Genomic DNA, 23694 nt, shown 5'->3' with positions numbered 1-23694 from the left:
ATACTCCCCACCTTACCTCTCAGCTCCTAGACATAGTGTCCCCGAAACCCAGGGACATACACTATACACTAAACCCCCCCCTCCCGATACTCTTATGTCCCCAGGGACATACACTCCCCACCCTACCTCCTGGCCACCAAACCACAAACTCCCCGATCAGGGACATACATTATACACCCTACCACCACCAGCCCCCTCCCTGGTCCTAGAGACAATACACTGTCCGCTATATCTTCCCCCCTCCTGGTCTACTCTACACCTCAGTCCTGGGAACAAACACTACTGCTCTGCCTCCCCTAATGTCCATAGGGACATATACTCCCTGTATCCCAGTGCTAATGCTTGGTTTTTTTTTTTCCTGTGGGGTCCGATGTGTTTTAGTTTTTTCCGTGGAGGCCATTGTGTTTTATTTTCTCCTATTGAGGCCAATGTGTTTGCTTGTGCTATGTTTCTCGTGCTTGCGTCTGAGTTTCTCCACGCATGCGTTCCATACAGAGTTGCAGTACAGATTCAGATGCGCACAGCAAGAAGTAGATTAGAAATGTTTTGGGTTCTCACAGGGGGATGACTAATCAGACTCTGATGTAATGTAGTATGGGTGTGTTGCTGAAAGTGGTTGCGTATAGAGACACTGAATCACTGATACTGGAGGCCATACTCAGACGGATGATCTGCACCTAGCATAGGGCTTGTGAAAGTTTCAATGATGTGACTGATGGTGGCGCCTAAAGACGCACGGAGCATGATCTGTAGACACTGAAAGTGGGCCGATGTACACCAGGCATTGTAGCAGCATTAGTTTAAAGTCGCAGATAGAACTGTTGCAAATGACACAAAGAAGGTCGCAACTATGTCATACTCATAAACACACTGAGGACAGTCCCGCCCCCTTGACAAACCCCACCCCCATTTGGGCTGCTTTCATAAATTTCCCGGGCTGGTTTTCCATGCCAATCCGCCCCTGCTGACATATGTTGGGTGTTCCTGGGCAGCATCTGGGAGGCAACAGTGGTGTGTGAGTAAACGGATGCACAGAGATTTTGCGTATTATGGGAGTGTCACAGGCATGTCGTGGCCAAGTTGCTGATAGTGGGTGTCTCATACCTTGCACAGTTATACATACGGATGTACACCAGGGAAGGGCATTGTAGCAGCATTAGCATAAAGTCACAGACCTGACTGCGGCAAAAGATGAAAGGACTCAGAAGCAGCCTATATGTGTCTTTATTAATATTAAAGAAAAAGCATATTTTATATCTACATTGTCAATTGTATTAAAAAAATTGCAGTAGCTGCTTATTTTCCTGCCATAAAGAGCAAATTATCACCAATAGACAGCAAAATAGTTGGCATGATTAGAAAAGACCGTTTTCTGCTGAGTAGATCATGTATGTAAGTCTGTCATGCTGTCTAGTCAGATTCTAGCGTACTGCAACTCCCTTCATAAACCTCCCCATCATAAACTACAGTATGAACTGAACAAAGCACTTATTACTTTTTATGAATGTTTATTCACTGATGTGTATATGCTGCACCAGACATGAATTTATGACATGTAAATATAAAATGCATACCCATTTGCATTCGTACTTGTGTCTACATGCGTTTACAATGGGGCTCGTTTTTTTGGATCCTGCTTGGTCCACTTTAGTGTGATCAAAGTATGTCATCGGCTTTGTTTTATTTAAAAAACTTACAACAATACGTCATAAACACATAAAAAAACATAAAATCATTGCAAATTTAATAACACACATCACCTTGTCCACCCCAACCTTCCCCATTCTGCCCCCTATGCTCAGCTTGACTCCCCACCTACCCTGCACACTCTCGACTAACACCATAAATCCTAAACTCTTAAGTACCGGAATGATAAGAAAACCGTTTTAGTAGTTTGCAAACCATTCAGATCATCAAAATTTCCAACACCCAAGAATGTGATAGAAGAAAACCATAAGATCAATAAAGGAAAGGACTTCCGCCACCCACTCAAGGGGGCTTCAGGTGGCACCACAACCGGGTCAAATTAAGTGGTTCAATCAAAATCGTGCTGTATTTTTATGTTCATGTCAGTGGTTATTTATTCATATGGCCCATTCATTTCAATACAGTTGTTTCCTAAATGAACAAGCTCCATTTATATAAATGAGCAATATAAATGAATGTGCTATTAATATGAATGAATCTGCACAGCATTGGTAAAAAAAAACAACCTCAACAGAAATTCAGTTAATCTTTATTGATGGATCCTGCACAGTCTACCCTTCAACACCACCCTTTCCCAATTGATAGACTTCAGCCCTGCACTGATAAGAATAGATTGGCTATGACAAGGAGACCCTACGCTTTGTCTCTAGCGGTGGGACAACACTCTCGGTGTCCCTCTCCTTTAGAGGCAGGAGGCCATTGCTATCTAGCACTGGGCCTGGTTCAGGAATGTTTGGGGAGACAAACAGCATAATTTTATATATAGTTTATTGAGATTCTCCAGTTCATATAAATTCATATCAATGGGACCATTCAACTGAAGGGGAAAGTTATTGAAATTACCTATTTGTGTAGAACCTGCGTCATTACAATTGGAACCAGCAGAATGTGAAAAGGAGATTAGTCCATACCATGAGTCCTTGAATAGGTTTGCAGGTTTATTGGTAACAACAAGTTTTTTATATGTCAGAAACTCTTAAAATCCTGATCCTTCCCTCTCACAAGAGGATTGGGTATGCAATCCCAGCACACACAATGCAGGTGGTCAGAATCCAGGCACCGGAATCCTGATGGTGAAAATCCTGACTCCTGCAGGTAGGTAATCTAACCTTTCCCCTAAACCCTACCAACAGATATACAAGTGTCACATATCAAATTAATCAGTGCAATCTCGTGAAGCGGCTTTGTCACACCATGTTGTGACTAAGGGCACATCAGTGTGAAAAAGATGCAAAAAAGATGCTTGGTGCATGCCAAGTCGCACAGAACCTGGCATGCTGACAATAGTGGAAGGAAAAATGGAATAGCTTTTCAATGCCCGTGCTGTTTGTATATAGCTTTTTTTCTTAGCATCTAGAGCCTTCATTCTATGTTTGGTTATTTTATGTTACTCATCTGAGCTTAATATCTGTTAATGGAGACATGCCTTTATGGATACATATTTATGTTTTGAATAAATTAGCCCCTTGCATTCTATTGTTTTATGGAGTTCAGATTCATTTACTCAAAATGTATTTGGAAATGACCAGACTAGACACATACTGTATCTTCCTCATGTAAGGTCATATTGGCATGTCGGTTACTGCTGTGTTAAACATTATAAATGATACACAATGTTGATGATGTTGCTCTAAATAACAAAAAGTGATGGGATGTGCTAGAAATAAACCCCTTTTCTGCAGTCCTGTCACCCTGCCAGTGACCCTCCACCCCTTTGTGCTCACACCAGACAGGTCACAGATTATACTAGTTACAAATGTAACACTCAGACAGTTACTTAGCATGGCCGTTCCTGGCAGGAGCCTCAGAGGAACACATGGCATCTATTCTAGTGATGTCCAATTCCTCTGTCTGCAAATCAAGTTCAAGGAGCAGCTTCTGTTTTGCAATCTGTTTGCAAACACGTAATGTACAGACATGCAAGCACCAATACCATGCTTTAGTGACATATTTAACACAGATATTGGACACATACACAAGAAAATTCACATATCTACACAAACAGTGACAATGAAATACATTCGCACGCATTTGGAATTTTTCCCATTTTGTTACATGATGGAATGATGAAAAGTGACACAACAAGTACCCATTCTTCCATTCTCCATTAACATTCGGGCTCTTGGCTGTACAATTTAATTGACATTTTACTTTTACAGAACAAAGAGTATTAACCTCTGCTGGGCACCTGTTGCCAGCACACACAGGGGGTCTCATTTATAAAACGCACTAGAAGGTTTTAGGAGAGCTTTTGAAAGATTAAGGCTGCATGTGAGTCTGGTCAGGCGGAGTAGGAAGTTCCATAAGTAGGGAGCAGCATGGGAGAAGTTTTGGAGGTGGGAGTGAGAGAAATGGCTGTCTCAGAGAGGATGTGAAACATAGGGGTATATTTACTAAAGTGCAGTTTTTAGAAGTGGAGTTGTTGCCCATACCAACCAATCAGATTCTAGCTAATATCTTCTAGAACAGCCATGTGAAACTCGCGGCCCAAATGTACATTTTATGCTGCCCCGACATTGAGGGCTCAAATATACATATTTTGCGGTCCAGCCTGCTCCTACTGCCCGCCCACTATTACGCTCCCTGGCCCATGGTGGCAGACTGTGACAACATGCCAGTGACAGACCCTCCCAGGGCCTACTCCTGCCGATGTGCTGCAGCTGCCAGCACCCACTACTTTTACCCCACCCGGCGCAATCGCCTCCACCGCATAATAGTGAGTCAAGTGACTTGCTCCACATCCCACCTTACCTATGCCGCATTGTCCGGCGTGCCCACAATAAAGTTTTTCATGTGAGCACTGAATCCGGCGCGGCGTTACGTCATAACATCAGTGCTCTTAAAAAAAACTTTATTGCGGGTACGCACGCTGAATGAGAGGAGCCGCCGCCGTTGGTGTCAGAACTCTGAGCATGTGCTGGAGCAGACAGACAGAAGAAGGAGCGAGTGAGGTAACTAAGGCAGTGCTGCAACTATGGGGGGGGGCTGGAGGTGCACGCTGCACCCAGCGCCAGTGTCCTCCAGCCTGGCGCCGCAGGGAGGCTCCAAGCCAGATGCCCACTGCTATTTTATCACCAGCGGGCACCTGGATCCTTCCCTGCAGCACTGCGGTAGCCGGAGGCTGGAGTTCTCTCCTGAACTCCAGCTTCCGGCTCTACCCACGGGCACTATGGGAGAGACGTCATGACATCTCTCCCATAGTTCCAAGGAGCAACCGGGTGGACCGGGCGGCGGCGGACGCAGGAGCGGGGTTTAAGGTAAGTATTGTTTTTTTGGTTTTGTGTAAGCAGCACTACAGGGGCATTACTATGGTGGCATTGTTACAGGGGTATTACCATTTGGGCACTACGACAGGGGCATTATTATGGGGTCATTACCATATGGGAACTACTACAGGGGCATTACTTTATGGGCACTACTACAGGGGCATTACTATGGGGACATTACCATATGGGAACTACTACAGGGGCATTACTTTATGGGCACTACTACAGGGGCATTACTATATGGGCACTAATACAGGAGCATTACTATAGGGGCACTACTATTGCACTTCTTCACCATTATCCCCCTCAACTCATATCATATTATGTCATGGGCCATATCCTTATTGCTACTAGGGTGGCGTAGACACAATTCTGGAAACTCCCTCCCTTTTCTAAGATTATTGCTAATACTCATAGAAATAATGAAAAGGAATCTTTAGGCTTGAAATATTCAACATCTACCGTCTCACCTTTAGTTAAATGGAGCCCATTGTTTGAATATTATACCGAACATTTTAACCCATCCCATTCCTCCTCCAATCCATAATTAGGTTCTGTCTCTCTTGTTGTATGCAGATTACCTTTATAGGCCTGATTAGAGAAAGAACAAGTAACTGTGGGCCTGATTCAGAGTTGGGAATAGAGAGAGACATAGCACTTAACTGTGAACCTAAACAAACCATATTGCAATGAAAGGGGTGTAAATACATACATTTGTTTGCATGTGGGGTAAATACTGGCTACTTTTACATGTAGCCCACAAATACTGCACAGCTTTATTATTACTCTACAATTCAGATGTCAGTTTGGACACCTCCATCCCAAATCTAAATCTCTGCACATTTTAAATCTGCCCCACCTGCAGTGCAGCATGGTTTCACCAAGATGATCAGTTGAGAGAGATATCGCTCTCTGGGTCTGATTCAGAGCCGGACGCTATTTGCGCTCGCTCGTCCAGAAAAAGGGGCTGGCTATTTAAATTGACCGTTTGCTCTTTGCGGTCTGTTGCCGCCTCTAGGTCTGAACGAGCGAACAAAACATGCAGACTTTTTTTGTAAAACACGCCCCCTGGCCGCTCGCATCATACGTCATCTCCGCTATTTATTAGATTAATAGAGTACATCGAAAGGCGAATGAACTGCTCGCTATTCTTGTGGTTGCATTTTCCTACCGCAATCATGCGAGCAGTTCTGGCTAAAAGACACCCAACTGACGTGGTCGATGACGCTGCTTTGTTAATTATGCACTCCCATTAAACGCCTGTTTTGACTGTTTGGCACGCCTGCGTTCGGATCTCCTCTCCCCGTTTTCAAGCACCTTCCCCTGTTACCACCCACAAACGCCTCACCCTGTCACTCAAATTAGCAGGCTTTCGCTATATTGCGAGCACACGATTTCTGACCACACTGACTGGTTCGCGCATGCGTACTAAAACCCATACGTATGCGCAGATGTGCGAACATTGCTCGGAACGAACGAGCGGCAGCTTACGAGCGGCTCTGAATCAGACCCTCTATTCCCAAGTCTGAATCAGGCCCTGTGTATCTTAGTAAAACCACTGCAGGTGGAGAAGATGTAAAATGTGTAGATAACCTTGTATTGCAAGTGGTTTCAGTGATTTCAGCTGCTGCATTGAAAAATGTTTTAAATAAAAATATATTGTTTAAAAAATAAATAAATCTCATGCACGTATAGGGATTATGACATATTACTGCATGCATTATCCACAACTGAGGTACCCAATTCTGGTATTCAGGGTTTACAGTTCATTATCTCGTTGTAGGTAATTTTTTCATTGCCAAGAACATGGTTGTAAAATTGGGGACCTGGGATTGGCTGTGGAGCAGTGTGAAAAGATCCCAGGGTAAGGATACCGTCCATGTTATCCAACTGCTGAAGCATGCTTGTGATTTCCGCATCCTCAGACAGATGTGTTTTTCACCCCAGCATCATATGTGGCACCCCAAACTACCTATCTCCTGAAGTTCTGGCCAAGGATAGTCACTCTTTCAAATCAGACATCTGGGCTCTTGGATGCATAATGTAAGAGATGTATGATAAAGTACTGAGATTTCTGTTTCCTTTCCCTGTACTACAAATGTCAAGGAAGCAACATAGCATTAAATTACATGACATAGTCAGCATGATAATACCATTAGAATAGTAGGTTCTGCTCACACCAGGCCCACAATCCAAGTATTTATATCATTCTATAATTCTCTGGCAGCTCTACAAACCTTGAGAGCGCCATCCTATTTATGTATACAGAACTGAAAAACGGCAGCATATAGTCTATCATGTGCCATCATAAGCCATCCAGGGACGAGCAATTCAGTTTTTGTAATAAATACTGTTTGTTGATTAAGTCATATGAATGTGACCTTGCAGGGTCAAGAATCTTCATTCCCAATGTACATATCTGAGATTCAGAGGATTAATTGCTGTAAATATGCACCCAAGGGCAAGAACGAGGCCAGACCTCTTTTGGGACATAAAGGGAGATGCATCAAACTTTCTAATCAGGACAGGTGAGAAGTTACCCATAGCAACCAACCAGATTTCATAGAATATAATAGATAAAATGATATATAGATCTGATTGATTGCTATTGGCAACTTCACCACTTTTCTCTCTTAGAACGTTTGATACATCTCATAACATCAGATATAAGGGGGAATTCAATTAGACTTGTTATTTTAACAGGTGTGAAAAAGGGTGGTAGCCTCTGGCTTTAATGTCCCAGGGCGAGATGTAGTTATAATTCCAACAGTCAGGTCGTCGGCACTAGCTAGCACCTTCTAGAAGATAATATGTAGAATCTGATTGGTTGCTATGGGCAACATCTCCACTTCTAAAAACTCTCACTCTAAATTTACCCCTAAGAATGTGTTAAAAGCATAACAATCAAATCATAACACCTTTGTGTCTAAAGTTTGTTTTGCAGTACCAAAATGCTATTTATTGTACAGAAAGTAGCCTTAGCCTTTGATGGGAAACAGGATCAGCACTCCTTAAAGCATGAAGAGTAAACAAATAAAATAGAATGGTTTAATGAGTTGCAAACATCCACTTCTGCACTTTGGGGCTGATACAGGGGGTGTAGTAAGTATTACCGTGGGCCACATGGCCAGCGGTTCAAATCCAATCACTGGCAGCCTGGCAAGGGTGAAGATCCCAATCGTCCCTAAGGTAAGTATCGCTAACCTAATTCTACCCCCTAACCCTGCCTTAGGGGTGCCTAACCCTAACCTCCCCCCCAAGTGCTTAAACCTAACCCCTCTTCCCTGCTGCCTAACCCTTAATCCCCCCGGGAGGCCTTAACCTAACCCCCCTCCCCCACGGCTGTCCGCGCCTTTATTCGGTATGCCGGGCGTCGGTCTTCCGGCGTATGGTTAATGACAGGCATCGAGTTTTCGACGCCTGTCATTAGTACCATGCCAGGATTAGAGAGTCTGGAAGCCAGCGGTCGGTATTTAGACAGTCGGCTTCCAGACTACATCCCGATACAGGGGTGTACACAGCCGAAACTGTCTATTGGCGGCCACCTATCTGCAACTTTATGCAAATACCACCACAAAGCCCTTTCCTGGTGTACATGAGTATGAAGGTGCAAGGACTGAGACACCTACTGTCAGATTCTGTAAATTCTTTAATTAGTTAATGAATTCTACTGTGCTCCTTTGGATAAAATCACTATACTTCACAAATGTCAACCAATGCGTTTCTTCTTCCTGCACTAACAACATAATGTTTGCTAATGTCCTTTGTCTGCTTGTAGCGCCAGGTAGCCAGCACTTATTATTAAGCACTTACTATGGTGCATCTTTCACCATGGAAACTTGCACATGTGGTATGGCAGGTTCTCCGTCTGTGTATGGCCGTCTATTTGAACGCCTATGTGAGCAACCACTTTCACAACACACCCACAACACTCTCATAACACGTCCATAAGATGGTGCCCCAAAACATTTCTGATACCATGCATCTCCATAGCTATTAGCAACAGCGCCTTTGTGTGAACACTGGGCCTGATTCAGAGCAGAGGAGTAGCATGGATCCATGGCGCCCAGAGAAAGTGCATGTCATACCGCCTCCCCCTTCCCTGTGCTGAAATGTGCCAGCTGGGCATGGCCAGCCTGTAGGGGAATACTGAAGTGAAGAGAAAAAGAGCAAACAGTGGCAGTTTGACACTTTGCAGTGAGGTACCATTGGGGGAATGGAATGCTTTGGTGAGGCACTGTCGGACATTAAGGAGTAGCTCCTTTGGCACTGCTTTATTTATGTATAGAACCTAGGCTCTGACTTTTATCTCCTTTGAATCATTGTTATTAGTCAATAGAGGAGATTGTATTATATATTCTGATCATTTAACTTAAATTGATAAAATATATGTGCAAGAGTGAAATGTCACAGGGTGCAAAGCTTATTACTGCAATTACTGCCCCAAGCAGCTATCACTGATGTGGGAACACCTATGGGAAGCTCCCTTCTCAGCTATGCTACTACTTAGCAAATATACATTGCACCTATATTAATGTGAGTACTACTATTCATGTTCTGCCTGCCACCATTATTATTATATCAGGTCTCCTAATATTTTTTAAAAGACCTTTCAAATAACACTTTGTGGTCATGCCTGGGAACATCTAATTACTTTAAATAGCAAAGCAGTGCCTTTGTTTAATCTAATACCTTATAATTGAAGTTTAGGACTTTACCTCAGATGCGTCACTTTTAAGTCCATTGAAGCACAATGAATGAATGAGGAGAGGATGGAGGGGATCAAAGAAGAGAGAGGAAAGTGCCGATCTGAGAGGGGAGGTGACAGAAGCCAATAAGAAAAAGAGAGGGTTGGTGACAGAAGCCAATAAGAAAGGAGTGGACAGGGGCAAAGAGCCAATCACATGGTAGAGAAGGGAGGGAATTAAAGAGGTGAGAAGTGAATGTAATTAATCTGACAGGAAAGGGGAGGTGACAGATGATAATCACAGAGAAGGGAGGGCCGGATGGGAGGCAATCTGGGCAGCTTGAGAGAGCATGAAATGTAGAAACGGATCTCAGATCCGTAACTTATTTAGCATATAGAGCAAACAAACCGAGATAAAACTAACAAGGCGGCCGTCATACTGAGTAGCACCCATGACATCCGGAACCCCGGATGGCACCCTCTGTCCATTTTTGCACCTGGAGCTCATGCTCCGCCAGAACCACCCTCGCTAGTCCCGATTCAGAGATGGACACTAATGTGATTGCAACAGCGTTCTTGTACGATTGCAGCTGCAAAAATATGTTAATGTCTGCAAAGATCTCCTGAGCATAGACGCCCACTGCTGCCTTCTTACCTGCGTGCAACGACGCAAACCTGTGTAAATATCGGTAACATCAACGCACATCGAGTAGCCATCTTGGCCTTGCGGCAGGTCTGACCAGCCGCTGCCTTGGGAGCTCTTCAGACATGTAGAGCTGCGTATACACTCGCAGTGGATAATTTATGCACGCCCATGTAATAGTGTTTACACGTACAGATGGCTGTGTTTCTCAGACCACCCCCCGTCACCAACCCCAAATGCTGACAGCCTGTCACTCACAGTGCGGCTTATACGCATGCGCGATGGTAAACAATCACTCGATCTGCATGAAAATCGCATTAGCGTCCATCTCTGAATCAGGCCCAGTGTGTGTAACACAAGTGCCATAGGAGATATCAGGGATATTCGCACACGCGCAGCATCAAAAGTTGCTCAGGTATGTGACCTTCAGCATTGCGTGTAGCTCTGAATCAGGACCTTTGTGATATATGAAATAAAGCATTCGGCATTCCCACTTATAGCTATATTTATGGACATACAGTAGTAGCATCATATTTCATTCTCGTGGTGGCCTCACACTTGTGTGTTAGAAGTTGTGTACTTGTGCTGCTTACAAACCTCTTTAGCAGCATTGTCATGTGTTTGTGTGTTTTGGATCAGCTAGGGGACACATTGTTACTTCACACCGTACTTTAGTCATTTTTAACAGCTTTTTCTTTTACAGCTTGTGTTTGATAGGCTGCAGCATTTATAATTCATTTCAGTGGTCCTGGACCTTCAGCAGTTTTATCTGTTAGGGGAAAACACAACATATAGCCTTAGTAAGCTATAGAAGCTTTGGAAACATTAGAGGTCCAGCAAATAGCATATGCCATAGACTGTAGTGATAGGGATGATCAATAGATATTTGCTGCTTTTACTGACACTGCTGGTTACAAAACACAGATCTGACACCAACCCAATATGGGATTTGGTACACAGGTGGCTTATGTTGTTTCTGTATAGAGTGCAGACTCTGCGAGGGGGTATGTGCTGTTGTACTTACACAATACTAAGCTATGGGAAGTTACAGCTCTACTCTGTCACATTCAGGTACACAATGCTGTGTGAATATTCCCCTTTAAGAGCCCAGTCACAGAAAGAGATGTATTACTTCATCCGAGAAGGATTCTTTCCTGTACTGTCTTACATATCATCTAATGGCAGAAGACTAATCATCTCTTTACTTGTGAGCTGCCCCACCAATAGGCCATGTATAGAGGAAATCCTGGCCCATGATTTCTTCACCCAGGTATAGAACGGCCTCACTGGTGTACTGAGATAGGGGTATACTCACTATCCTAAGTGGGGATTTATACAAGTTTAGGTGTTGCCCATAGCAACCAATCAGATTCTAGCTATTATCTTCTAGAAGGTGCTAGATAAATGATAAATAGAATTTAATTGGTTGCTATGTGCAGCATCTCCTCTTGTATAAATCCGTACTTTAGTAAATATACCCCTTACAGTACATATTTGGAGGGCTGTCATAAGCAGCTACATGTAAATGCTGCACCCGTGCAATGGGATGTATTTACTAAGTTGTATGTAACCTAATAGAAAGCCATAGGACAAGCATAAAATGAGTCTTTTATCATCACTGAGTCTTTTCTTGTATTCAGGAAATCACACCCGAGAAGCTCTCATCTACCACCTGCCACACAGCTCCCACCCTGTCGCTTTCCATCCACCTCACCAGATTCTTCAGAAAGGCAGCTAAAGTTTTATATAGAGGAGTATTATACAGATCCTTATGCACAGGTATATAACTTGTCAGCTTCCAGCTATAGATAGCTAAGCATACTAACTTCATCTTGTACAAATGCTTGTGCTATGCTAGAAATGTTAGTGCAACTGGCATTCTTTTTATAGCATACAGTGTTTATATTAATAGTACCTTTGCCCTCTCTGTATAATGAATAATAATAATCATTTCTAATATTTCCTCATAATTCACTTGGAGCATTATATAACAAACTTGCTCTTTTTTGATGGAGGGGGCAGCACTCCAAGAGGTGGGGGAAATAGTACAACAACCTGCAGTTGTCTGGTAATTAACCAATCAGATAAATAAACTACTGTAGTTCTTAGCCTATGTATGTGTTTGTCCTAAGCACAATTATATAGTAAAAAATTCAGATCCGTTATAAGGTTGACTTAAAAAATACATATATTGTATAGTTATTCAGCTCTTAACATTTATGCACTACTGAAAAGTTATTAAAATGTATTAGACTTTTATTGTATAGTTCAGGTCTCATTATCAAATGATAACAATGGATACAGTAATATGTGCAGGTCATTAAATATATTATAGTAAGAAGGGAGCAAATATAATCAAACTAATGCATTCCCTGCTAATTAACAACATTGCTAAATATATGATAATAACATTATACAACGTCATAATATCACATTTGGATAAAACCATCCTTTGTGTTTGCCCTCATTAATCTCTATGTATCTGTATGCTTTCTCAGAGTTTCCAGAAGCAGGGGGACATAATAGCTCCATGATTGTCCCAACGCAGAGTCTGATGTCTCTCAGTACAGATAAGATGTGTGAGGTATGAAGAAGAGGGTAGCTGGAGACGCCATGTGTTACAGGCATAGTTTTCCACATTTGGAGAGACCTCTTGTCTGTCTTTTGTCAGGGAGAAAAAAAGGAGATGTTACAACAAGACCTGGTCATGAATCTTTGTACATTCTCATGAAAGGAAGAATGAGCCACAGGAGCAGATCGGCCTCCCAGAGTGAGCGCCAGTTTTACAAGTGGGATAATGCTAATAGTGCCTTGTATGACACCATGCTGGCTATATATACTTCATTATACAGACTCACAGTTATATCTCATCTCCTACTGTGCAAGTTACTGTGAGCAATGTGTAAGGTATCAGGTTTGGTTACAGAGAGAAATGTGCATATGTTTGTTCATTTTTAATAGAAAATTACTTTATTTACATAAAATGTATGAACAACAGGTATAAAAATAGGCCAGTCAGAAATGTAATGCACCCACATATATAATCCAGACATTAGAACACAATACACAACATACCATTTATGGTGTAAATACACATTACATCATATATTGCATTTTTCTGACAACACTGAAATCAAGAATGTTTCCTACTAAGCTGATTGTAAAGCTGAAATGGTATGTATCAAGTACCTAGATATCCAATCCTGGATACCATCAATTATTCTCCTCATGTATTTCTAAGTGTCATGTTTTAAACCTTTCCCTACTATATTTTTGATAATCTAAGATTACAGCTGTTTGTCACTGCATTGCTTTCGCCACCTTGCTTCTACCTATCATTTTATAGAATGTTCTTGATAACGCTACCTCACATCTCATTGTGTGCATAGGGTGGTTTTGGTGAGAAGTGAAATAGATATAATGATGTAGGTTGGGCAGGCGAAAGCTAAGAGGAATATCAGTTTTCTTACCTTCCTTGGCTTGTCCTTTGCTATAGTCTCCTATGTTATCAGTGTGAATAAGTCATCCTCTCAGCAGTACCCTTCTTAATCCATTAGGTGCCATCTCTGTAGATGTGTCTGGCCAATCCACAGAGATTGCAGGGCATCTACCTTGGACAGTCCCCATTCTTATTATGACTATCCTCTTGGCAACTCCTTCATGGTGCTATGCTAATGTCCAGAGAGAAGCTCTGTGGCAAGTGCTGGAGGCCATTGGCTGCTACCTGACAATGACAGATTATTTATAATCAATTATTATTAGTACATGGATACAATCCTCATTTTCCATTATATGCATTCGTCATTCTGGTATGACTTAGGTGTGTACCAAATAAATAGTTCCTGAGCAGACTAAGATACAGTATCACGTGATGGCTTTGAGATATGCTGCCTGCACCTTCAATAACACCTGCAATAAGTTTTGGTACAATCAACACTAGGAATAAGAATTGATCATGAACAATTAAGATTTTTTTATTAAAGATCAATTGGAAAACTGATTACTTCCACCATGTCCACATTCAGTTACAGTTCCCACTTTGATAACTTTGTAGCATGCTACGTTTTAACACTTTGCTCTGTCAGAAGCTCAGGCTTTGCTCTATGTGCTATTCTTTTCTTGCAGTGCAGACAGAGACCGTCACGGAGAGAGTGGTGGAAGGTGTCACACTTATATTAGAGAACTGTCTCTGCAACATCATACCAGGTGAAAGCAATAGAAATAGTATGAAAGCCCTTAGCGCTAAAACAGGGGAGTGAGGAAAGAGTACATATACTTCTCTTGTGGCATAATTTCTCTCAATAATAAAGAGGCGTTTCCAAACATAAAAGAGAAGACAATAATAATATAGTGTGATACTGTACGTAATAAATAGCTAATTCTAAAATCTAACAAATAAAGCAAATATTTTCAGAGATAAATCTGAGTAAGTTTTATCCCAGAATAATTTGCTCAAAAGAGAATATCATAAAAACTGATCAATTACTAATAAAATATTTTACAGACATATTCTGCATATTCAATACTAAAAACGTGATAAAAGCTCAAACATAGAGCAGTAGTAGTACAAATAAAGTTCTAAATGGCCAAATAGGCCTTTGTACCAGATAGAGGATATAAGTTCAGCGTTGTGTCACAGCCTTGAGGAAGAGATATCGCTCACAATGCACCAGTGCTGATGCCAGCTACAGACTACTTCTCTCCTGATGGGCCTTTGCCATTTACACATAGTAAGTGAAGTCCGGCATCACTTCTTGTGCAAAACAATGCTGAACTTACATCACCCATCTGGTTGGAAGGCCTATTAGGCCATTTGCTTGTGTGTATTGTAATGTAACACTATCACTTTGGACCAGGGCGCTGTTTTATCACATTAGCGAAAACTCTTTTGAAATTTTTCAGTGGCCAATATATGCGCAATGGAGCCATGTGTGGCTTTTTCTGTCACAATGCCTGCTCATAAGATCAAACGCCAACACATCTTTGGGCATCAGGCAATGAGATTTCATAGAAAAGAAATTCATCCCTTGCACTATGCAAATGGGATTTTGTAAAGGGCTATAATAGGACATATTCCAACAAAGATTTGGTGCTTGAGCTGAGGTGGTGGTCTCATCCTCTGACCTGTAAAATAATATTAAATAATCAATATATTTATCTTCTTCTGCTAGTTTTGATTTCTCATTTTCCATCAAGCAGGTGAATTGGATCCCAGAGACCAGGTAACTTGCCCCATCCTGTGGGTGACCAAGTGGGTGGATTACTGTAATAAATATGGCTTTAGTTACCAGCTGTCAGACAACTGTACCGGAGTGCTTCTGAGTGACGGAACACACACTATTCTCTCCCCCCATTTGCAGTAAGTATAACAATATACTGCCATTTTTAATGACTTGGTTTTAGCGTGGCTAAGATGTATCCTTTCACTCTCTTCTTTCTTTCAGAAAAGTTTGTTATTCTACTAGCTTATACGAGCACATTACATTCCCTGAATGGAGTCCGCCCTGCAAGTTGGATGTAAAGATGAAGATATTGAGGTTCTTCTCTGAGTACATGCAGGAAAATATCTTGGAGGTGAGGACTTAGCAGCCATAGGAGAAGCATGTTGTTTGTGTAACATTTTTATTTTATTCCACATTGTATGAGAAGTATGAGTAAAGGTGCGTACACACGCAGCAATTTTTTGGACGATTGAATGATAACGATGTCGTTATCGTTCAGTTGTCAAAAAATCGTTCAGCTTCTGCCCTAAAACGATGAATGATAACTACCAATGTGCGCTCCCACTTGTAGTTGGTAGTTATTGTTCATCGCCCGAACCTCTCCAACCTGACGAAAATGTCAAGTTGAACATGTTCGGGGATGAGAAAGGTATCCCAGGACTGAACGATAATCGTTCTTGACTTCATTCAGTGTTTCTGCTCAGTGTCATTATCGACACTGATCACACCCCTGCCGGGGACACACGGGATGGTATTGTTCATGGAGCAAATCGTCCCGTGTGTATGCACCTTAACAAGTATATGTCAGTGATTATGTGAGAAGATCCAATACAATAGGTTTGTTAAACTGATGGCACGACACACCTAAACAACTTACCTCTATTTTCTACTCTGAAGTATAATTCTATTCTGCATGTCCATTTGGAACCAGCAGAGGCCAGATACTTAATTAGAGTAAATATTAAGCTATTCACTATATCAATGCTGTCACCCTTTACATAACACGATAAATGGGGATGCCGTTTATAGACCGGCGGACTAAATGCCGCCGGTCTATATCCCGACACGACAAGCCCAACGGGGGACTTCACAGGCATCAAAATACCGACGCCTATCTGAATCCCGACGGCGGAACGCCGAAGGATGACAACCCGAATAAGGTGAGTCCGGGGCGTCTTTAGCGTTAGCTGCGGGGGTGGGGTTAGGTTTTGGGGGGGAAGGTTAGGGTTAGGCATTCCCCCGGTGAGAGTTAGGTTAGGGTGCGGGAAGGGGGGGTTAGGTTTAGGCATTCCCCCGGGGGGGACTTAGGGTTAGGCACCCTCAGGAGTTTTAGGGTTAGGCGCCTCTAAGGGGGGGAGAGGAGTACTCACCAGATGGCGTCGGGATCTCCTGTGTCGAGATTTGAACCAGCGGCTAAACAGACTGATTCCGATAAATGAATGGCTACATGTCATGTCTACAGTCCCTTCCATAATACATATTAAACTGGAAACTCTGCTTACAGGGTGGAGATCTCCGTGCAGCACCAAGCCCCAACGTCAGGACTTTGTGCCTCCTGCACTTCCTGAAGACAGACCAGGCTCATGTTGTTCAGTAACAGGACATTACAGGTAAGTAGGTCTAGTCAATGCAGTTCATGAATATTTACACTGTTGCCTGGATGCCACTAGAGTATAGGTATGAAATATAGGTCATTATTTTCCTTAGCGGAAACAAGTTCTTTATGCAATTCACATACTATAGAAACAGAGTTTGACGGCAGATAAGAACCACTTGGCCCATCTAGTCTGCCCACTATATACATCATCTCTGATGATTTTGATAGAATATTTAGATATGGGAAAATCAATCTAGTTTTACAAAGTAGTCTACATAGATTGATTTTATGCCATTTTTTAAAAAACATATTGCATGTGGCTTTCTGGGAACCATATCAGATTCACAAGTAATAGCATCACTGGGATGTAGCGGTAGTACACAGGGCATTCAGTTATTATTTGCATATGACCCCTAATATTAATGTGCTATATAATTTATCTTCATTGGTAGGTGAATTTTTACCATGACCGCACAACAAAGATCATCTTAAGCAGAGGACAGCAGTGTTATCTACTGAGTTTCATTGACCAAGACAGACAGAGCTGTACAGTGCCCCTGTCAGCACTGCAAACCAGTTGTCCTCCACTCATAATTCAGAGACTGGAATATGCCCTGAAAATGCTGCAAAGCCTGAAATGGGATTAGCCAATCCACAAACACACATTTCTGACAGGTTTTATGGGACTGCCAAGTGTACACTGTAGTTACAACTTACAATAATACGGTAACCACTGAAAAGGAACAAGGCGTGTTATGAATTGTGGGCACATGTATGTGAATGTAGCACCTGTAAAGATTGTTGTCTGGTGGGGAAGTCATGATAAAGCATTTCATTAAAGTTGTATACTTGGTTAGCCGGGAGCGAGGCAGTAAGCCAGGTCAGGTTCTGTGCCAGATACAGTAGCTGTCAGGGTACAGAAATATCAATATGGTAGTAGTGAGAAAAGATGCAGCGCAGTCTGGTAATATGGAGGTCTAAATTTGCATCAAATGAGAAAAACAAGAGTTCTGGAGTACATTGTAGCAACTCAGATTTCATACTGGATCATCTTCTACTTTATACCAAAGAGATATTTTGCAATCAATAAAGGTCATTAATGAAAGTGCAAAACATTTGTCAATGCATAGTTTCTCATTGTGTGCAAATGTACCTGTTCGTTCATATTCTGTAAGCCTCAGCTTACTCTGCCTGGTCAGCATGCGAGCCCCGAAGACTGCGTACGTCCATGCAGTTCCCGGGCTGGCCACTCCCAGAAAACGGGGCGGACACATCCTGTTTCCGGGAATGGCCGAATACCCCATACCTCCACCCCACAAAAATCAGTGATCACAAGGATTTGCTCGACCCCCTAAATGGAGCCCATGGTGCTTAGTGCTGCTCTTGATTACATGACATAATTTAATAAATATCCTTTTCTATGATTTTAAACAGGAAGGGGTGATGCCATATAGGTTTGTAACTTAAATAAAAGAAATACACATCAAAACAATGAAATAAATAAGAATAAACAAGAAAACCAAGTCTCTCGTCCAGCCCCCCGGAAGAACCCCACACCCTCCGTCTTTAAACAGAGTTTGAATAGAAATCAATGGGCGGATCATTGTCGATTATTCGCAATAAATACCAAGAAGTGCTACGTAAGGCAAGTGTACAAATATACTTTCCCACATGTTAAAAAACATTCTACTTTATGCTCCTTATCCATAGCTACTTATGTAACAGACCCTAGCTGTGCCATGTTCTCCCGTTACAAAGCCAACAATAAAGCAATTTTTTTCAAATTGATCTTATATGTTTTCACTCGGTTCAAGATGTTTTCACTCGGTTCAAGATGTTATCACACTGTTCAAGATGTTATCACGCGGTTCAAGATGTTTTCACTAGGTTCAAGATGTTTTCACTCGGTTCAAGATGTTTTCACTCGGTTCAAGATGTTATCACACTGTTCAAGATGTTTGTTATCACACGGTTCAAGATATTATCACACTGTTCAAGATGTTTTCACTCGGTTCAAGATGTTTTCACTCGGTTCAAGATGTTTTCACTCAATTTCAAGATGTTTTCACTCGGTTCAAGATGTTATCACACTGTTCAAGATGTTTGTTATCACACGGTTCAAGATATTATCACACTGTTCAAGATGTTTTCACTCGGTTCAAGATGTTATCACACTGTTCAAGATGTTTTCACTCAGTTCAAGATGTTTTCACTCGGTTCAAGATGTTATCACACTGTTCAAGATGTTTGTTATCACACGGTTCAAGATGTTATCACACTGTTCAAGATGTTTTCACTCGGTTCAAGATGTTTTCACTCGGTTCAAGATGTTTTCACTCGGTTCAAGATGTTACCAATCACTGTGCACTTGTCATCATGCAGTAACGGCTGATAGATAAATGTAGCCTGTAGAAAAAGACAAGTGTGAGTTACCCATGTAATGCCACTTTCAGAAGAGGAAATGATTGTTCTTAATTATGTCTCGTATAGAGATTATAGGCATGTTATGGCATTGTAGAGTAGAACATATCTTCCATTAATAACGATTCAACTATTGCTCAAATGATAACTGTATATAGGAACTGTTTTTTGTCAATGTAAGATCATAGATGGCAGGTAATTTCAGCACCGTAACTACATTTACTGGTGCCCGGTGCAGGCAACGCCCCCTCCACATGACATGAGGGGCGCCCTGCTAGGCAATTGCAGGAACCATGGGTGAGCAGCGGTGCCGCCCACAGAGCTCTGCGCTGGTGCACTGCACGCACACCCCTAGTTATGGCCCTGGGTAGTCTGCCTGCTGTTTGAATGCCCCTTCCCCCTCCCCCCCCATTTTAGGAGACAGCTAGGTATTCTTACGTCATCTATATGCAGACACATGGGGCCCAAACATCAGAAATAAGAATGATTCACTGATTCTGCCAAATTAACACTAGAAAATCCCTGTGGTAGTAGCTGAGAATAAAAATGGTGCAGGATGCAGGCACCAAAAGGTGCATAATAATATGTTGCTGGTTCGGTCAACTTTTCCTGCAATGAGCTCCAAGAACCAGTAGACAATTCCAATATCCATACATTTTGAAAATTAATCCCACTCCCCTCCACCTGAATAGTGGGTGGAGGAAGAAATAAGGTAACCAGTGACGACAGGAAGGAAGAGGGGGGTGGACCAGTGACAGGAAGGAAGAGGGGGGTGGACCAGTGAATGCAGGAAGAAAGAGGTGGGGATCCAGCGAATGCAGGAAGAATGGAAGGGGGATCCAGCGAATGCAGGAAGATTGGAAGGGGGGGATCCAGTGAATGTAAAAAGAGAGGAAGGGGGGAACCAGTGAATGCAAAAAGAGAGGAAGGGGGGAATCCAGTGAATGCAAAAAGAGAGGAAGGGGGGAACCAGTGAACACAAAAAGAGAGGAAGGGGGGAACCAGCGAACGCAGGGAAGAAAAGGGGGAACCAGTGAACACAGGGAAGAAAAGGGGGAACCAGTGAACACAGGGAAGAAAAGGGGGAACCAGTGAACACAGGGAAGAAAAGGAGGAACCAGTGAACACAGGGAGGAAGGAGGGAACCAGTGAACACAGGGAGGAAGGGGGGAACCAATGAACACAGGGAGGAAGGTGGGGACTAGTGAATGCGGGGAGGAAGGGGGGAATCAGTGAACACAGGGAGGAAGGTGGGGATTAGTGAATTGGGGAGGAAAGTGGGGAAACAGTGAACTCAGGGAGGAAAGTGGGAACCAGTGAATGCAGGGAGGAAGGTGGGGACTAGTGAATGCAGGAAGGAAGGGGGGAGACTAGTGAACGCAGGGAGGAAAGGGGGGAACCAGTGAATGCAGGGAGGAAGAGGGGGACCAGTGAACACAGGGAGGAAGAAGGGGGACCAGTGAACAAAGGGAGGAAGGGGGGAACAAGTGAACACAGGGAGGAAGGGGGGAACCAGTGAACGCAGGGAGGAAAGTGGGAAACAGTGAATGCAGGGAGGAAGGTGGGGACTAGTGAATGCAGGAAGGAAGGGGGGAGACTAGTGAACGCAGGGAGGAAAGGGGGGAACCAGTGAATGCAGGGAGGAAAGGGGGAAACCAGTGAATGCAGGGAGGAAAAGGGGGACCAGTGAACACAGGGAGGAAGAAGGGGGACCATTGAACACAGGGAGGAAGGTGGGGACCAGTGAACGCAGGGAGGAAGAAGGGGGACCAGTGAACGCAGGGAGGAAGGGGAGAACCAGTGAACGCAGGGAGGAAAGTGGGAACCAGTGAATGCAGGGAGGAAGAGGGGGACCAGTGAACACAGGGAGGAAGGGGGGAACCAGTGAATGCAGGGAGGAAAGTGGAAATCAGTGAATGCAGGGAGGAAGGTGGGGACTAGTGAATGCAGGAAGGAAGGGGGGAGACTAGTGAATGCAGGAAGGAAGGGGGGAGACTAGTGAATGCAGGGAGGAAAGAGGGGAACAAGTGAATGCAGGGAGGAAGGGGGGAACCAGTGAAAGCAGGGAGGAAAGTGGGAACCAGTGAATGCAGGGAGGAAGGGGGGAACCAGTGAACACAGGGAGGAAAGTGGGAACCAGTGAACGCAGGGAGGAAAGTGGGAACCAGTGAATGCAGGGAGGAAGGTGGGGACTAGTGATTTGAGGAGGAAAGTGGGGAACAAGTGAATGCAGGGAGGATAGTGGGAACCAGTGAATGCAGGGAGGAAGGTGGGGACTAGTGAATGCAGGGAGGAAGGGGGGAGACTAGTGAATGCAGGGAGGAAGAAGGGGGACCAGTGAACACAGGGAGGAAGGGGGGAACCAGTGAATGCAGAGAGGAAGAAGGGGGACCAGTGAACACAGGGAGGAAAGTGGGAAACAGTGAATGCGGGGAGGAAGGGGGGAACCAGTGAACGCAGGGAGGAAAGTGGGAAACAGTGAATGCGGGGAGGAAGGGGGGGACTAGTGAATGCAGGAAGGAAGGGGGGAGACTAGTGAACGCAGGGAGGAAAGGGGGGAACCAGTGAATGCAGGGAGGAAAGGGGGGAACCAGTGAATGCAGGGAGGAAAAGGGGGACCAGTGAACACAGGGAGGAGGAAGGGGGACCATTGAACACAGGGAGGAAGGTGGGGACCAGTGAACGCAGGGAGGAAGAAGGGGGACCAGTGAACGCAGGGAGGAAGGGGAGAACCAGTGAACGCAGGGAGGAAAGTGGGAACCAGTGAATGCAGGGAGGAAGAGGGGGACCAGTGAACACAGGGAGGAAGGGGGGAACCAGTGAATGCAGGGAGGAAAGTGGAAATCAGTGAATGCAGGGAGGAAGGTGGGGACTAGTGAATGCAGGAAGGAAGGGGGGAGACTAGTGAATGCAGGAAGGAAGGGGGGAGACTAGTGAATGCAGGGAGGAAAGAGGGGAACAAGTGAATGCAGGGAGGAAGGGGGGAACCAGTGAAAGCAGGTAGGAAAGTGGGAACCAGTGAACGCAGGGAGGAAGGGGGGAACCAGTGAACACAGGGAGGAAAGTGGGAACCAGTGAACGCAGGGAGGAAAGTGGGAACCAGTGAATGCAGGGAGGAAGGTGGGGACTAGTGATTTGAGGAGGAAAGTGGGGAACAAGTGAATGCAGGGAGGATAGTGGGAACCAGTGAATGCAGGGAGGAAGGTGGGGACTAGTGAATGCAGGGAGGAAGGGGGGAGACTAGTGAATGCAGGGAGGAAGAAGGGGGACCAGTGAACACAGGGAGGAAGGGGGGAACCAGTGAATGCAGAGAGGAAGAAGGGGGACCAGTGAACACAGGGAGGAAAGTGGGAAACAGTGAATGCGGGGAGGAAGGGGGGAACCAGTGAACGCAGGGAGGAAGGGGGGAACCAGTGAATGCAGGGAGGAACCAGTGAACAGAGGGAGGAAGGGGGGAACCAGTGAACGCAGGGAGGAAAGTGGGAACCAGTGAACGCAGGGAGGAAGAAGGGGGACCAGTGAACACAGGGAGGAAGAGGGGGACCAGTGAACACAGGGAGGAAGAGGGGGACCAGTGAATGCAGGGAAGAAGGTGGGGACTAGTGAATGCAGGAAGGAAGGGGGGAGACTAGTGAACGCAGGGAGGAAAGTGAGGAACCAGTGAATGCAGGGAGGAAGGGGGGAACCAGTGAAGACAGGGAGGAAGGGGGGAACCAGTGAACGCAGGGAGGAAGAGGGGGACCAGTGAACACAGGGAGGAAGAGGGGGAACCAGTGAACGCAGGGAGGGAGTTGGGGACTAGTGAATGCAGGGAGGAAGGGGGGAACCAGTGAACACAGGGAGGAAGGTGGGGACTAGTGAATGTGGGGAGGAAAGTGGGGAACCAGTGAATGCAGGGAGGAAGGTGGGGACTAGTGAATGGGGGGAGGAAGAGGGGAACCACTGACCGTAGGGAGGAAGGGGGAGCAGTGAACGCAGGAAGAAGGTTGGGACCAGTGAACACAGCAAGGAAGGGGAGGCCAATATATGTGTGACAGGGGGTGCAGTGGAAGAAGGAAGGATGGGAGGAGCAATGGATGAAGAAAAATGGAAGACAGGGGGGGCAGTGAATAAAGGATGAGGGGATTAGTGGATGTAGAAAGGAAGGGGTA

General features: G+C 44.2%; 1 pseudogene; it reads left to right on the top strand.

The window, feature by feature from the left end:
- LOC148517637 (serine/threonine-protein kinase PLK2-like) overlaps positions 1 to 18424 on the top strand; it is a 46895-nt pseudogene extending 28471 nt beyond the window's left edge.
- Positions 18425 to 23694: the final 5270 nt, after the last annotated feature.

The sequence above is a fragment of the Taudactylus pleione genome, unplaced genomic scaffold (assembly GCF_031769625.1).
Source record: "Taudactylus pleione unplaced genomic scaffold, aTauple2 ptg000214l, whole genome shotgun sequence".
In the NCBI taxonomy this organism is placed as follows: Eukaryota; Metazoa; Chordata; class Amphibia; order Anura; family Myobatrachidae; genus Taudactylus; species Taudactylus pleione.
This window is presented reverse-complemented; position numbering and strand designations above follow the sequence as displayed.